This window comes from Podarcis gaigeae (assembly GCF_964106915.1).
Source record: "Podarcis gaigeae genome assembly, chromosome: 6".
NCBI classification, from domain to species: Eukaryota; Metazoa; Chordata; class Lepidosauria; order Squamata; family Lacertidae; genus Podarcis; species Podarcis gaigeae.
The window spans coordinates 84,581,292-84,597,704 of record NC_139682.1 but is presented as its reverse complement, the minus strand read 5'-3'; the positions used below and the strand labels follow the sequence as shown (position 1 = coordinate 84,597,704).

The window sequence follows — 16,413 nt, the reverse complement described above, 5'->3', positions numbered from 1 at the left end:
GTGAGCAGCTGAGAATCTTGTATACACAGCAGATCATCGCATGCGATATACAGCTATATCCCATTCATGTTTACTCAGAAGAAAGTCTCAATGAGCTCAGTGGGAATTATTCCAAACTAGGTGTGCATCATAGGGACACGGGTGGTGCTGTGGGTTAAACCACAGAGCCTGGGGCTTGCCGATCAGAAGGTTGGCGGTTCAAATCCCCGCAACTGGTTGAGCTCCCGTTGCTCGGTCCCTGCTCCTGCCAACCTAGCAGTTCAAAAGCACATCAAAGTGCAAGTAGATAAATAGGTACCGTGCCGGCGGGAAGGTAAACGGCGTTTCCGTGTGCTGCTCTGGTTCACCAGAAGCGGCTTAGTCATACTGGCCACATGACCCAGAAACCAAGCCAGCTCCCTCGGCCAGTAAAGCGAGATGAGCGCCGCAACCCCAGAGTTGGCCACGACTGGACCTAATGGTCAGGGGTCCCTTTACCTTTACTAGGCGTGCATCATAAACCAAGCCACAAAAATCAACAACCAAGCCATCTGGGTTGCTTGCAAATATAAGCAGGGGGGGGGGTATCTTTTGCAAATGAGTGCCCTTAATACTCAAAGAGGGACGCGGGTGGCGCTGTGGGTAAATGCCTCAGCGCCTAGGGCTTGCCGATCGAAAGGTCGGCGGTCCGAAGCCCCGCGGCGGGGTGCGCTCCCGTTGCTCAGTCCCAGCGCCTGCCAACCTAGCAGTTCGAAAGCACCCTCGGGTGCAAGTAGATAAATAGGGACCGCTTTCTAGCGGGAAGGTAAACGGCGTTTCCGTGTGCAGCTCTGGCTCGCCAGAGCAGCGATGTCACACTGGCCACGTGACCCGGAAGTGTCTTCGGACAGCGCTGGCCCCTGGCCTCTTGAGTGAGATGGGCGCACAACCCCAGAGTCTGGCAAGACTGGCCCCTACGGGCAGGGGTACCTTTACCTTTACCTTTAATACTCAAAGAGCATAATAGGTCTTTGGTGCGTAGAATATTGCATATTGAATATTGTAGAAGTATTGTCGAAATTCACCAGCAGCTACTTTCCAGAGGTCTCTCCCAGATTGAACCAAGGACCTTCTGCATGCAGAAAGCATTTGCTCCACCTCTAAGCAATGGTCCTTCACTTTCCTTTTGGGTTTACTAAAATACTAAATACTAAAATAAAAAAAATAGTAACTAAATAGTTACTGAAAAATAGTTTCTATCCAAGAGCTGTGGCCTTCTTAAATGCAGTAACTCGATAGTGTGACCTGGGAGTTTGATGGGTGTGGGTGTGGGTGTGGCTGGAATGTGGTTTGTTTGGTTGTTGTTGTTGTGTTGCTTTTGTTGTTTTTAAGGGATGGCATCCAATTTCGTTGCACTTGTGCAATGTTGCACTTGTGTAATGACAATAAAGAATCTATCTATCTATCTATCTAAAAAGGAAGTTACTGGGATGCAAGGAAAACATGCTGACTAAGAGAGGAAGCTATCACCTGGAAAGAATCCCATTCTAAGTCTGAGAGAACAATAGACTGAGGGAACAATAGGCTTGCCTTTCTCCCCATCCCCCACCCAGTGCCGGATTTATGTATAATCTAAACAAGTTATAGCTTAGGGCTCCACTCTCTTGGGGGCCCCCAAAAAAATTAAAGGGAAAAAAGACTGGATGCACATTTCCAAAATATAAGATAAAAACAAATAAAATAAAACCTACATACAGCTACTGAGTTTTATGTTGTGTAGGCTCCTATGATGTAAGTAATGCCCCCCCCCCCCGCTAGCTTGCACCCTAAAATATCACTGCTTTGCTCATTTCTATATATAGGGTGCCTGCATTCTGCATGTGCAAATGGCTTTAGATACCTAATAGGTCCATAAATTACCATACAGTGGTACCTCGAGTTATATATGCTTCAGGTTACATACGCTTCAGGTTACAGACTCCGCTAACCCGGAAGTAGTACCTCAGCTTAAGAAATTTACCTCAGGATGAGAACAGAAATTGCGCAGCAGCAGGAGGCCCCATTAGCTAAAGTGGTGCTTCAGGTTAAGAACAGTTTCAGGTTAAGAACAGACCTCCAGAACGAATTAAGTACCGGTACTTAACCCGAGGTACCACTGTATAGCAACACAAAAAACAGCAACAATTTGATGCTGACAAAGGACAGCTGGACATATAAAGGGCCCCATTACCTTCAGTAGCTTAGGGCCTCATCAAACCTAAATCCTGCCCTGCCCCCAACCCTCCAGCTGCAACAAAGAGATAATAAATACCAGCCTGCCTCACCCGAGTCATGTCCCATTGGGGCCCTGAGAGCTGAAGACAATTTTTCTTGATGTGCTGCTGTTTGAAGGCAATAATGTCAGTGATGGAGGAAAAAACATTGCTAGCCCTAAAGCCTCAACTGGAAGCATCATGTGAAATGCTACACAACCAAGGAACATTCTGCACCCACACACTTCCATACACACACCAAGTAGGAAAAGAAGCAGGAATGCAGGTGGGAACAATAGAAGACATCTGCAATGGTTGAGAGGTTAAAAAACAAACAAGTCCCTTCCTACCCACGGCTGGCAACCCAACAGGGATTCTACTTGAGGAAACCCAATTCTCCTTACGTTGAGCTGAGGTGCAACTGAAGCCCCGCCAATCTGTGCCATTAAGACAGAAACATAGAACAAAGCAGTGACCACAGTATCCACATCAATAATGAAGAGAATTCTCAATTTGTGTCTTTCAGCTCTCAGAAAGCTTGGGAGGGTCAGACATGGACTGTACCCTCTGAAAGATGCTTAGGGGTGTAGTTTGCAAAGCCCACCATATACAAAGGGCAGGGTTCAGACCACATCTGATTATCCTCAGAGAGCATCATTTTTACTTACCGAGTGACTGAATCAGGTGGTGCTAGGTATTAGGTATGCATGCTAAAAGATAATTTTAGAGAAGCGAAGAGAAATTTAAGATGTCTGTTTTGCACTGAGAATACTGCAATTGTTACTATGACATACAGAAAGAAAATAAAAATGAGAAGGCCTTCAAGTTTTAGTTGAGAAAGAATTTAATGTATCAAAAAGTGAGGCAGTGGACCTTCCTGACTCCACCTCTCATTTAAATCCCCGCCCCAAATGAAATCTGAAATTATGTCGCCCGTAGTCTGCCTCTTATGAACTTTACACAGCCAACTAAACATTCTGAAGTCCCCCATATTTAACCCTCCCTCGCCCAAATAAGCCACAATGGGTTTTGCTTCCATAACTCTAGCATGACTTGGCTTGTGATTCTAGCTACAGCAGAGCAAATCCCACACACCCTCCAGTGGAGCTCTTGTCTGGGTAAACATACACAGAACTGGGCTGCATGGCATTTTATAGAAATCCAACACAATCACTTTCTCCTCCAGACTGGAAGTCATTCCTATGCATATGTACTAAAAAATAAGTCTTAGTAGGTTCAGTTGGGTTTCCACCCTGTGCTAAATGGTATCAGTGTCTATATTCACTTGCTGAGGTCTTTAGCTCATTTTTTGTTTGTTTTGCTTTTACACACACACACACACACACACACACACACACACACACACACATTCCTAAAGGCTCATCTTGTCTCTCTCATATGTAGAGAAAGAAAGAAAGAAAGAAAGAAAGAAAGAAAGAAAGAAAGAAAGAAAGAAAGAAAGAAAGAAAGAAAGTTCTGCTTAATGCTTAAGCCTCATAATTGAAAGAGCCTATTTGATTATATTGCAAAATGGTCACCCAATGAAGGGAGTTTCATTCTATGGTGCAGTCAACTGAAAATAAAAAGAAATGTCTTGAGATAGCTCTGTGATGGAGTCACTCACCAAAGGATGCAATTTAACACTTAATGGCATTTGCACAGGAAAGGCAGCAAAAGGCTATTGCCTAGGCTGCTCATCTCACCTATTTAAAAGCCCATCGGTCTGTGACTGTTGCAAAACAAGCCTACAAAAAACATGGTCAGTGTCTCTTCTTCTGGTGCACCTTCTGCTCTACCTTCTCCATTTTGTCCATATTCCACCCAGTTTCCCATCCCTCTTGCCCTTGAAGCAAACACAAGATGAGAAATGTCTCCTACCAAATTAGCCTTCGGGAAACCTCTTCCTTTAACAAACTTGCATAAAGGACTCCTAGCCACAGAAAGCACCTTGGCAGGAAAGTATATGAAGATAAGCAAGCCCTTGGGCTTCTCTGCATAAATTAGAAAACTTGACTTGGGCAGTGCGATTCTCAAGTAGGAAAAGTGACAAAACACCAGCACAGCCCATTCAGTGTCCCCCTGATGGGAGCAGAAGCTTAGTGCTGGAGTCAGCAGTGGACTCAAACCATCTGAGATTTCTGGAGTCTGCTACCATCTGGCTGCAAAAGTGAGACACGCCTCAGTGAGAATTTCCTAATACCTGTCGTGGTGGGAAGAAACAATGCTCCAGACTTCACACACAACACACACACACACACACACACACACACACACACACACACTACCAGAAAGAGAGACTTGCAGTGTCTATTTAAAGAACATTTGGGGACGCTGTGTGCTCCCTATTCTTGACCCTATTCTTTGACATTTCAAAGCTGTGGTCTTTCAATTATACTCTCTCAACAGTCCCGTGTTATTATTCCAATTTGTGTTGAGATGTTGGTGAAGGAAGGAAGGAAGGAAGGAAGGAAGGAAGGAAGGAAGGAAAGTAAGTTTGGTTTATGCTTACGCCTCATAATTCCAATGCAGGAATCTCAACTAAAGAATCCATAACAGATGGCCATCCAAGGAAGGATCACAAGCTCCCATGGTAGACCGTTCCACCGTCAAACAGCTCCTACTGTCAAAAAGTTTTCCCTGATGTTAAGTCAGAATCTCCTTTCATGGGGTAGAACAGGGGAGCATTTTGGGGACATGGTTCAACCTCTACATATTTTCCAATTTGGGTTCTTCCTAGGCATGAACAGACCAGCAGAGAGCTATTACACGTAAGAGATTTCATATCACCTCAGATTCAGTGCTTACAGTTCATGCATTCATATGCCGATGGCACCATGTGAGCAGCCCCCAAGGGAAACTGGGTGAGGCGGATACCAAATTAATGGTGTTGGAACTTCAGGGAAGGGATTTACTGAACTCCTTGTTCCTCTGCATGTGTATTCCTTTCCTGTGTAGCTTCTTTTACAGCATGAATGCAGAGGATAAGGTAAAAGTAAAGGGACTCCTGACCATTAGGTCCAGTCACAGACGACTCTGGGGTTGCGGCGCTCATCTCGCTTTATTGGCCGAGGGAGCTGGCGTACAGCTTCCGGGTAATGTGGCCAGCATGACTAAGCCGCTTCTGGCGAACCAGAGCAGCACACGGAAATACTGTTTAGCTTCCTGCCAGAGCGGTACCTATTTATCTACTTGCACTTTGACGTGCTTTCGAACTGCTAGGTTGGCAGGAGTAGGGACCGAGCAACGGGAGCTCACTCCATCATGGGGGTTCGAACCACCGACCTTCTGATCGGCAAGCCCTAGGCTCTGTGGTTTAACTCACAGCGCCACCCGCTGTATGTGACAATTGAGAAAGGACCACCAAAGCAACATTTCACCGAATTAAACCATTGGTCCACCCAACTCAGGATTTTCTTCACTGACTGACAACTTCAGGGTTACCCAGCTCTTATATGCATGGAACCTGGGACCTTTTGAATGGAAAGCAGAGGTTCTACCCCTAAGCTACAGTCCTCATTGCATGCCAGTGTGCATGAAACCACATGGTGAAGTGGTCAGCCTCCAGTGTCCTACCATATGGCTGATGATTTGGTGCAGATGTCCTTGATGCCTGGCAAAGCATTACAGGACCAACAATAGACAACGTGCTATAGATGCATCTCACTTCGTTCTAAAGAGGTGTCAGGATTCACGTATGTGTAGGTGGGCATGGGACACCATGCGCAAAACCACCCACATCCAAATCTTCTCACATTCCTACTCAATCCATCCTGGCCTTTCGATTTGGCCGTAGTCAGTTCCTCGTGCACTCTGCAATTCCCCGAAACTAGGAAATGAACAGAACCACGGCTGCCATACCTTGCGATGAAAGGGAAAAGTCACCATATTCTGAGCTGCATTTTAATGAAGGCTGGCAGTGCAAGCAGGAGGAAAGCCACACAAGAAACGTGCACCCTCTTGTACTTTGCATACTGATCTGTGCACCCCTGCCTAGTCTCCCTGTCGAGCCCATACTGAAAACTTGCACCGAAGAGAGTCATCAAAGCTAGGACTGGAACAGAGGTGATCATCATAATCTTGCTCCATTAAAAAAAAGAGGTGGGGGGGGGGGAGAGAGAGAAGAGAGACTATATCCGTTTTGCGTTCTGGAGATCATGCCCCTTAAGGGAGAATTATTCCTCCAACCCCACATTATTATTGAGCTGTGCCACCTCTTTAAAAATCAAATCACACAAGCAAAAAATGTCACAGGCTGCTGAATGAGGATTTTATCTCTCTCTCTCTCCCCCCCCCCCCGTTCCCCACATCTTTCCTGATTGGTATGGCATTCCTAGCGGTGCCTCCCCACCCCCGGTAAATAGTATTGAACAAGAAACAACACATTAAGGCTGATGGAGATTTTCGCCCGTGAAGCATGCCGCTTGCTCGCTCGCTGCCTGCAAATGCCCATTAAGACACCATTAATTGCATTGATTTATTTGCAAGCGATGCGCAGAAGGATGTTTGCTCGCCTCGCCTCCCCTGCAAAGCCTGGCAGCCTCCGCTGCCCACCCCCGCCGTTTTACACCCAAACTCGACCCCCTGTTGCCATCTCTCGTCACTGTCACCAAGTTCTTTTCACTGACACTGGGAGCACCTCGGCACCCACCTTCTCTCTCCTTCACCCTCCTTGCACCAAATTGCACCCCCCCTTCCCCACGATGACTCCAAACCCAGTGGTACAGTTCACCTTCGGGTAGCCTGTTAGGAGAGTCAGACGACGCGGAATCCCTTACCTATAGCTGGCTCGCCCGCGTCTGGCGTCCTCTGAAGCGCATCTATCTGACGATGCTCAAAGTTTCCGGATCCCCATGAGTTGAGCTAGCTCGGCTGCAGCTGCTGCGAGCTCGGCTGCAGCTCCGCGGAAGTGCAATGGACTAGCTCTGCTTGGGGATCGGGCTAATTGCACAAGTTCTGTCGGAAGAGGGTGGAAGGGGAAGGCCAGCTTGGCAAGGAGGCAGAGAAAAAAAAAGAGAGGGATCTTCTTCTCCTGGTGAGGCTGGAGACTCTGCTGCAAAAACCACGCACCGCCCGCCTGAGCAAGGTGACTTGTCTTCTCTCGCTCCAGCTGGTGGCAGAACAGCTGGGAAGGACACGCGGAAGGGGGTGGGCGGAAGGGAGGGGGGCTTTACTCCGGTTTAATTAAACCGGAGCAACTTATGTCAACCGGATCTTCTCTTCGAGATCAGAGGGGGGAACGTCCACGCTTTATAAGCTCCCCTCTTAAAGTGTCCTTAGGTCCCTTCACTCCACAGATGGATTAAAGTGGAATAATTCATCCACGCGCATCGCTGTCCTAAAGAAGATTAGCTTTGGTCTGTCTGATCCAATATTCTGTCCCCAGTCGTGGGTCAGAGAAGTGTCGTAGGAGACTGACAGGAAGGAGGGCATGATGAGGGCAATGGCTTTCGTTTTATCCCAAAGATCTGATCATCAAAGGTGGTTCTGGAATTCCGACGAGGAACTCCTAAATTCCAGGACACAGGTGAGGCTAACCTGCGGCCCTGAGGATGTATTGAACTCAACCTCCCCACGCCACCCCACCCCTCAAGCCAGTGTGGCTAATGGCCAGAGGTGATGGGATCTGCAAGGTCCAATGGTTCCACACAAGTCTCTGCTCGAGATCAGCTACTCCAAGCGTTAGGTGTTCCGATGACAAGTAGTTGTTCTGAGGGTTAGACTAATGAGCAAGCGCGTCCACCTGTAGTGATCGTGAGAGTGCATCTTAACGACCAGCACAGCCTGCCGCAGAACGGGGAGGGGGGCACACTCACTGGGAGGGACACGTGCCCCCTTTGCTCTCCCTAATGGTCGCTTGCGAGTACAGAACTGGCAGGAATGATAATGTATTTATAGACTGCTTTCGAGAGTCTTCATGCTTTTTTATATACAGCACTAAAGAAAAGGTAAAGGTAAAGGACCCCTGACAATTATTCACAAAAACAGCAACAGCAAGAACCCCGCAATATGGGCCAGCAGTAGACAGATGAGGGGCCGAAAGCTTGCCTAAGGGCCCACCTGGCAGATTGGACTTACAATGTGCACTTTAAAAATTCCAAAATGGGAATGCAACCAACACGTGTTTGCAGACAGACGTCTGGCAAACACGCTTTTCGGGGAGTGAGAGTTGTCTGCAGCTGCTCCCTGCTGGATGGACCCCAAATGACAAACCCAAGTCTGCTGCCAGGTAATGTGTGTAAAGCATCCTTGGCCTGTGTCGGCTGCCCTAGCCCCAAAATTTACCCGACACTGGTCTGCATATATTGTATATAGCCCAGCGCATATTAATGCAATGAAGTGTGTGAGAGAGACAGACAGGCAGGCAGACAACAGGAAAAGTTACGCTCATCTGTCTTCTCCGGCCCCTGCAGTTCCTCGCGCAGTATATTTTTTTGCAAATAAACTCTACACAAATAATAACGCAGAAGAGGTAAGCAAGATAGAGAGAGAGACTTGCAGGAAGATGTGAGCTCCGGAAGGGAGATCCCCGACCAGACAATCGGACTTCTTCAGCGTTTTGGAGCCCTAGCTTAGTGAAACAGCATCTGCCTTGCATGCCCAGGGTGAAATGCAGCAACGGGGGCCGGGGGGGGGGGCGGATTCGGAACCCAAATGCGACTCACGATTTCTCAATTCCAAAAGCACCACCTTGAAAGGTCCCTTAAGGAAGCCCACCTCCTAGTCGAATCCGGTGGGGAATCTTCCCCCTTTCTTGGACTGAGGGACTGGTTGAGCCCAGCCCTCTCCCCCAAATACTTCTTTAAGACCCCTCCCAGAAAATCTGGAAGAGGACAGAGTTTCCCACAAAGACCAAGTGGCGCCAGAGAGACACCCCAACGCGAAAGCTGTGAGATATGGGTGAGATCTTCTTCTTCTCTCCCATCAACCCTCCGAATAGGATGCTCACCAAGGGCAACAATGCCACCCCTCTCTGGATCTTCCACCGCAAGCCCCCGACAAGTTAGCCCCTAGAAACCCAGGTGTTTGGCATGCCACGAAACCAATAGTGCGAATGACACACCGAGCTAGGGGTGCCTTTGGGGGAGATGTGAGAGTCCCATGTGTCTCAAGTGAGCGCGTCTAGGCGCGATCAGAACCCGGAGCTTACAAGCAAGGATCTGGTGTGTGTGCCTGTCATCTGCGGCACCAGAGAAAGCCAAGAGAACACCCGCTCCCCATCCGTTTTCTTTCAGAAATGTAACATGTGGGGTGCAATTTGCCTCGCCTAGAAATGCACCCCCCCAACACACAGTGCACCCCCTAACTCGTCGTTTTCTCTCTGCTGTGTCTGCGTGAGGGAAGGGGTTAATAGAGGAACGGAATATCCATAGCATCAACAGGGGTTAAAAGCAGCAGAGCGACAGATTTGTTTAAGCTTCCCCTCTCTCCCCACCCCACCAATAATAAAATAAATTTAAAAAGTCACAGAGACAATAGCTCATCAAACTGGCGATCGCTAAACATTGTGGGGAGGAATTGATGGAGGCTTCCTTAAATCTGGCGTGCGTAAAAGGCGAGGCACTCACCGGGTGGAATTTCAGGAGGCGAGGTGTCTGGGCAGCAAGCGGTTCCACGAGGCGAGCGCGCATCCCATGGTAGTTCCAGAGGTTTGGATGCGCTTCAGAACGGCGGTGATGGACAGCGATGGGCGGCGTGGCGTGGGGGTGTCCACAGCGGGACGGTGGCATCCGCCAGAGCTTCCTTAGCGGCGCTGAGAGAGAGGGAGAGCCAAGTAACAACGAACTACCGGGCAAGCGGTGTGCCGGACGGACGCGTGTGTGCGTGCCACACAGCCCAGGAAACAATGAATGGATGTGAAAACAAAAAATAAAGGGAGACCGGACGAATGCAAAGGAAGAGTTATGGGGAGGCAGGCGGGCAGGCGCTCAGAGTCAGAGAAGCGGAGATTTTAAAGCTGATCCTTTAAGGCAAAAAGTAGGTGGACGAGATTATATTCATCCAAAGAAACGGAGACGAAGAGAGGCTGGCTCTGTGCGTAAAAACCACAGCAACCCAAGACCGAGTGAGCCAGGTGGTGCTGGAGAAGAAGCGAGGCGCAGAGAGAACTACAGGAGGAGGCTGGTCTCATCCTGATAGATATAGCGGCGGAGCTGATTTAGGGAGCTGGAGGGGAGGATCTAATGCGATTCGGGAGGAGGAAGAGGAGGGGGGAGATCGGGTGGGCAGGAAGAAAAGACTCTCTCTCTCCCTCGCTTTTGAAGGGCTTGCCACATCAGCCCCGCCACCTTCTTCCCAGGTTGCTAAAGAAACTCTTTCCAGAGACTCAGTGCAAATCCCTTCCCTTCCCTTCGGTTATATATAGTAACCGTGCAAGGCTACTTCTCTCAATAATTTTGCCCTAACAATCGCAACACGCCGGGAGGGAAACTCCCGTGAAACCAACCGGGAAAGGCACTGAGGAAACCAGCCAGCTGCCCGATCTTTCCGGGTTTGTTTTAATTTTGCAAGGAGCTGGAGGAGGGATGCTAAAGAGACGGCTGGGGAAGGGAGGCAGTAGTTCTCTGAGCCAACGCGTATAACCCAATTTGCAAGACTCGCCGTGGGGATGTTATAATGGCACAGGCTCGAACCAGAAGATGGTTCAGAGGATGACCCTGGGTTTGTCTCTGTGGGACTGGAGAAGCTGGTATCGCCTCCCTCTGGCTCGGTGATCTTGCAAACCAGAGGGCGGGGAGATCAGCTTCTCCCCCTCCAGCCAGTCTCTCCACACGCACGTGATGTCTCGGCTCAGAAATCCAGGATGCGTGCGCGCGTGCATTTTTGCTACGCGCGAATTTGAGCAACTTGCATGAAACTGACCAGAGGGATCGCTCGCTTTCTCTTTCGCAGCGAAGAGTCTATGCTTGTCTCGGCGCTAGTCTCCCTCTCTCAACCCCGCCTGGCTTTCTAATGTCGAAGAAGGGAGGGGGGCATCTCTCCTTTGATTTCTTGCATCCCCATTGCACGCATGTTGACTCGGAAGTGAAAATCCCAGAGATTTTAGCGGGATTGACTCCAGAATACAGTAGTTTCAGAAACACTTGAGGGGGAGTCATTGGGTGGAAGAGAGAAAGTGCAAGCAGCTTAGCCCAGCAAGGCAACGAGAAAAGAAAAGTAATCCTGATAAATGATCTAATTTTCTAATGCTAAGAGAAAACGGATCGTCTATTAATCTACTTGCCCTTCGCCATAAGAACAAGACAGTGCTTGAGTCACTGGGACACCCCGCAAACAAACAAAACAAAAGACACCCCCCCCCACCATCCTTACCTATTTTAGCTTGAATATTAAGGGATGTGGGGAAAATGCAGAGCTCTCTCCTACTCATTTTTCACGTGTTCTCATATTAGTGTTGAACGGAGCCAAGCGGTGACACCGGATTGCTCTTTTGCATTGCTAAGGAAGCCACCGCTTTAGAAACCTCCAGTCTGATACTTTTGCAGCCTGACACCGGCTTCCCCGAGGCTTCTCACAGTGGAAGGGTAATTTGCACTTAGCAGTGTAAACCGCTGCCTGGCAGAGTGCTTTTCTCTTCAGGTATTTGCCTTCTGCTCTAACGTGGTGCCCGTTGCCATGCCTTGTGCTCCCTGCATTTCCAGAATGCATAACATGCAGAAAAGGAGAAACCATGCATTCCCCCACCCCAACTATTTCATCCAAGCCTGTTTGTCTTTTCAAATCGCACTGGGAGATATGCCAGCACACCACACCTTGCTCTGACCACACCTTGCTCTGTGATTTTCATCCTGCCACAAGAAATTTGTTTTCAATAGGGCTGATCCGTTCCCTCCCCTTCCTTTTTTGTTGCTGTTGTTGTTTAGTCATTTAGTCATTCCGACTCTTCGTGACCCCATGGACCAGAGCACGCCAGGCACTTCTGTCTTCCACTGCCTTCTGCAGTATAGTCAAACTCATGATGGTAGCTTCGAGAACACTGTCCAACCATCTTGTCCTCTGTCGTCCCCTTCTCCAAAGTACTGGAGCCTCAGCTTCTGGACCTGTCCTTCCAGTGAGCACTCAGGGCTGATTTCCTTAAGAATGGATACGTTTGATCTTCTTGCAGTCCATGGGACTCTCAAGAGTCTCCTCCAGCACCATAATTCAAAAGCATCAATTCTTCGGCGATCAGCCTTCTTTATGGTCCAGCTCTCACTTTCATATACTACTGGGAAAACCATAGCTTTTACTATACGGACTTTTGTTGGCAAGGTGATGTCTCTGCTTTTTAAGATGCTGTCTAGGTTTGTCATTGCTTTTCTCCCAAGAAGCAGGCGTCTTTTAATTTCGTGGCTGCTGTCACCATCTGCCGTGTTCATGGAGCCCAACAAAGTAAAATCTCTCACTGCCTCCATTTCTTCCCCTTCCTTTTTTGAGCTTCTTCTAAACTACTGGAGAGTTTCAGTCATCCATGAAGGCTGAAATGGCCTCCCCAGTTTTGCCAACCATGAATTTTTGGTGCAACTGTGAATTCATATTTGGTATTATTTTAATATTTGAGAAAGCAATGGGCTTGGCCTCTCCTCCTTCTCTCTTAGTTTCATGACTCTTTTCTCCCACAATATGAAATAGCAATAGATATCAAGTGATATTCACTGCTGGGACATGTCACACCCACCCCAAATATTCAACTAGTTTTCAACTTTCCATCCCATAGTGGCATACACATGCGGTTAATATTCAAGAACAGAGTCATCAACAGTAGCTTGCTTTTAATGTGCAAATGCCTTTTACTCCTCTCAGAAGTTTTCATGTACAACTGAAAGGATTGTACTCAATTGTACAGAATTCCAGTTTCACCACTCATATCTGGAATTTCAAATTTCAAATTTAACAGAATGTAAGAAGCAACCTCAACATTTGAGTGGCTGCTTCCATGGGGGCTCCCAAGATAACTGGCATCATTAATTAAAGCATTTTCATTGTATATCACACCAATGCGATGAATAAATCGACTATGATTGTCATCATAGTATAATCAAGAGAAAACAACATGAAGAGTTTAAAAGCAGAGCCATCTGAAATGGATATATTAGCAGCATCAGACATGCACTTAGTCAAACAACATCTCATTTGGTTAACATCACATTCTCATGGGCCGACAAATATAAATTTGGGATTCCAGGCATTCTATGAGTGCACCATCTATATTTACCGAAGTAATAGATACAAGAAAGGAGAAACTAAAAAGTTCTAAGAATGGGATGGAATCCACACTGTGAGTTTGAGTATTTGATTTACATACAAAGTATGCAGCTTCTGTCTCAGTGGGCCAACTTTTAGAACTATAGAATCATAGAATTGTAAAGTTGGAAGGGACTCTGAGAATCAACTTGTCCAACCCACTGCAATTCAGGAAGATGCAGGGAACGAACCTGCAACCTTGGCATCATCATCACTACACCCTAACCAACTGAGCTGTATTTGTGCATTGCCAATTTGATGCATTTGTGAGCTTATGCCTTTCTGTAGTTGTTGGTCTATGCCATTTATACACACACACACACACACACACACACACACACATACATATATACATATACATATAAATTATAAAATGTACCACAAAACTTATCACTTATACAATCTTTTTAGACTTCCATCAGCACCTCTGATGATCCACTGTTTTAACCACTTCTTATGCATTTCTTAACTTTATATTGCCTTTACATCTCTTAACATATCATCCTTCCCCTTCTCCATTTTTGCAATACTTCCAATAATACCCCTCACAAAACTTCTTGCAAACCTACAAACGTTGTCTGATCTTCACAAATACTTTTCAAGTAGTCCGTAAATTTACTCCAGTCTTCCGTGAATTTCTGGTCCCGCCGGTTTCAAATACTTCCTGTTAGTTTGTCTAGTTCTGCATAGTCCATTAACTTCATTCTCCATTCTTCAATCGTCAGTAATTCTTCTTGCTTCCATTTTTGGGCCAGCAATATTCTTGCTGCTGTTATTCCATATAAGAAGAGCTTACATTCCTTTCTATTTATATCATTCCCCACAATGCCCAGTAAAAATGCTTCTGGTTTCTTTTTGAATGTATATTTCAACATTTTTTTTCATCTCATTATATATCATCTCCCAGAAGCATTTCACCTTTTTACATTGCCACCACATGTGATAAAATGTTCCCTCTTTTTCTTTACATTTCCAACATTTATTACTTTTATACATTTTCACTAACTTGACAGGTGTTATATACCATCTATACATCATTTTCATCACATTTTCTTTTAGGGCATTGCATGCAGTAAATTTTAAACCTTCTTTCCATAATTTTGGTCTATGCCATTTCTAATGAAATCTCAGCCAGAGTTCTTTTCAGTTGCCCCGCTGATAAAATAACCACCCCTAAATCATTGCTGCAGATGATGGAATTAATATTGACCAAGGAGCTTCTTAAATGTGTTTATTCAAGAGTCACTCAAATTAGTGCAGAGGCTTGCTTCGCTACTTCCCATGTGACCACAGCTATGGATTGTGTTCCCCTTTCCCATAATCATTTGCCATCATGTTACTTTCTTTTGGAAGGCTAGCCATATTGGTATGTGGCAGGAAAATAAAATAATAAAATAAATAATAATAATAATAATAACAACAACAACAACAGAAATCGCCATACTTAACATGCAAGTGCTATTGAGAAATTATTTCTAAGATACTTGGCTGTGACACAGGAAATCCCCTAGACAAAATTTCATCCAGTTAAAATCCTACCAAAGACTCCTTACGTGACCTTGGGCATGGCACAATATATCTCAGGCTCAGCTTCCTATATTGAATCTGGGGGTAAAAGTCAAGCTAGATGAGAAGCATGGGCTTTACCAACCATATTCTTCTTTCATACATGAATATAGGTGAAGGGCATTTTAAGGGGAAATCCATCAGAGAGAAAGGAGCTGCTTTCAGTTGTGCTCACATGCACCTTATGATATCACAATGGAGCCAAATCTGATTGGCTGTGCACACTGCAAAGTCTTCCTATTGACTGCATAGTCCCTGGATGGGTGGGACAACCACCCATAGGAGTAATTCAAGAAGGATAAAGCAACAGCAGCAACTATCAGGAAAAACTATCATGCAGAATAGCCTTGACTAAAGGTGCACATAAAGGTGAAGACAGGAGTGCCTGGCATGCTCTGGTCCATGGGGTCATGAAAAATTGGACACGACTAAATGACTAAACAACAACAACAACAAAGGTGCACATTCACATTGTATTTTGCTTTTGAGGCAGCAGCATTTCAACTCCAAATAGCCAGTTGGGTTTTTTTTTTACTTCAAATCATTGAAACTGGAAAACATTTGGTACAGTTCCCTTTCTGCTCGCTTTCCTGCAGATTCATTTGTACCGCTAGCATTTTGTGTGAGCAAATACTGCCACCTTTTCAAACTGACTGACTGCACACCAGCTTTAATGAGTTCTCTCTCAACATGCTACTGCACTGTAATTCTTCATTAAAAAACCCCTCTCTGCTGCGTGTTTAGTCAGCAGAAATTGTGCTTGGCTATTTGAGACACTTGGGAGAAGGAGGATAGGAGGGAGGAAGTGTTGCCCTTAAACTAAAATTACGATCAAGTCATTAAAATTAAAATAAGCAACATGGCTTAAGCCTTGCATCTGTTATGATCTCAGCATTTTTAGTGTGCATGCATTATTGCATTTCCAGGATTGGTGTTCTTAGATGTACAATATATAAAAATACAGCATATTAATTAAGGATTACTCCCATCTAGTGATATTATTTATTTAATTTATTATTATTATTATTATTATTATTATTATTATTATTATTATTATTATTATTCTTAAACTTGTCCCACACCTTTGTGTCTTTAAGAGATCTCTATACTTTCTAGGATTTATTGCTCACATTTATTAAACTGGCATATGTAGCTGAATGGAGTGTTTTCACAGTAGGAGGTAAAATACTATATAATGTAGGCATTTTATCTTGGAACAGCCTTTTGACCTCAATAAAGTTGAAATTCATTCATCAGGAGTTCAATGAAAATGCTTGGACATGAATCCGCCCCATTGAGAAACACAAGCCTGGGGAGCATTTTATCATATAGTATTGTATACCACCCTCCATATATATCTACTCCAGAGCACCCTCCATATATATCTACTCCAGAGCAATTCACACAAAAAAATTTG

General features: G+C 45.9%; 1 protein-coding gene across 2 annotated transcripts in view; it reads right to left on the bottom strand.

Moving 5' to 3' along the window:
* BRINP3 (BMP/retinoic acid inducible neural specific 3) overlaps positions 1-10,902 on the bottom strand; it is a 262,633-nt gene extending 251,731 nt beyond the window's left edge. The window contains exon 1 of one of the 2 annotated variants that reach the window (XM_083745341.1): positions 9,776-10,902. The gene's annotated coding sequence lies outside the window, so the exon portion shown is untranslated. Of the gene's footprint in view, positions 1-6,985; positions 7,705-9,775 lie in introns of those variants that run through there. The other variant, XM_083745342.1, reaches the window with a different exon arrangement.
* Positions 10,903-16,413: the final 5,511 nt, after the last annotated feature.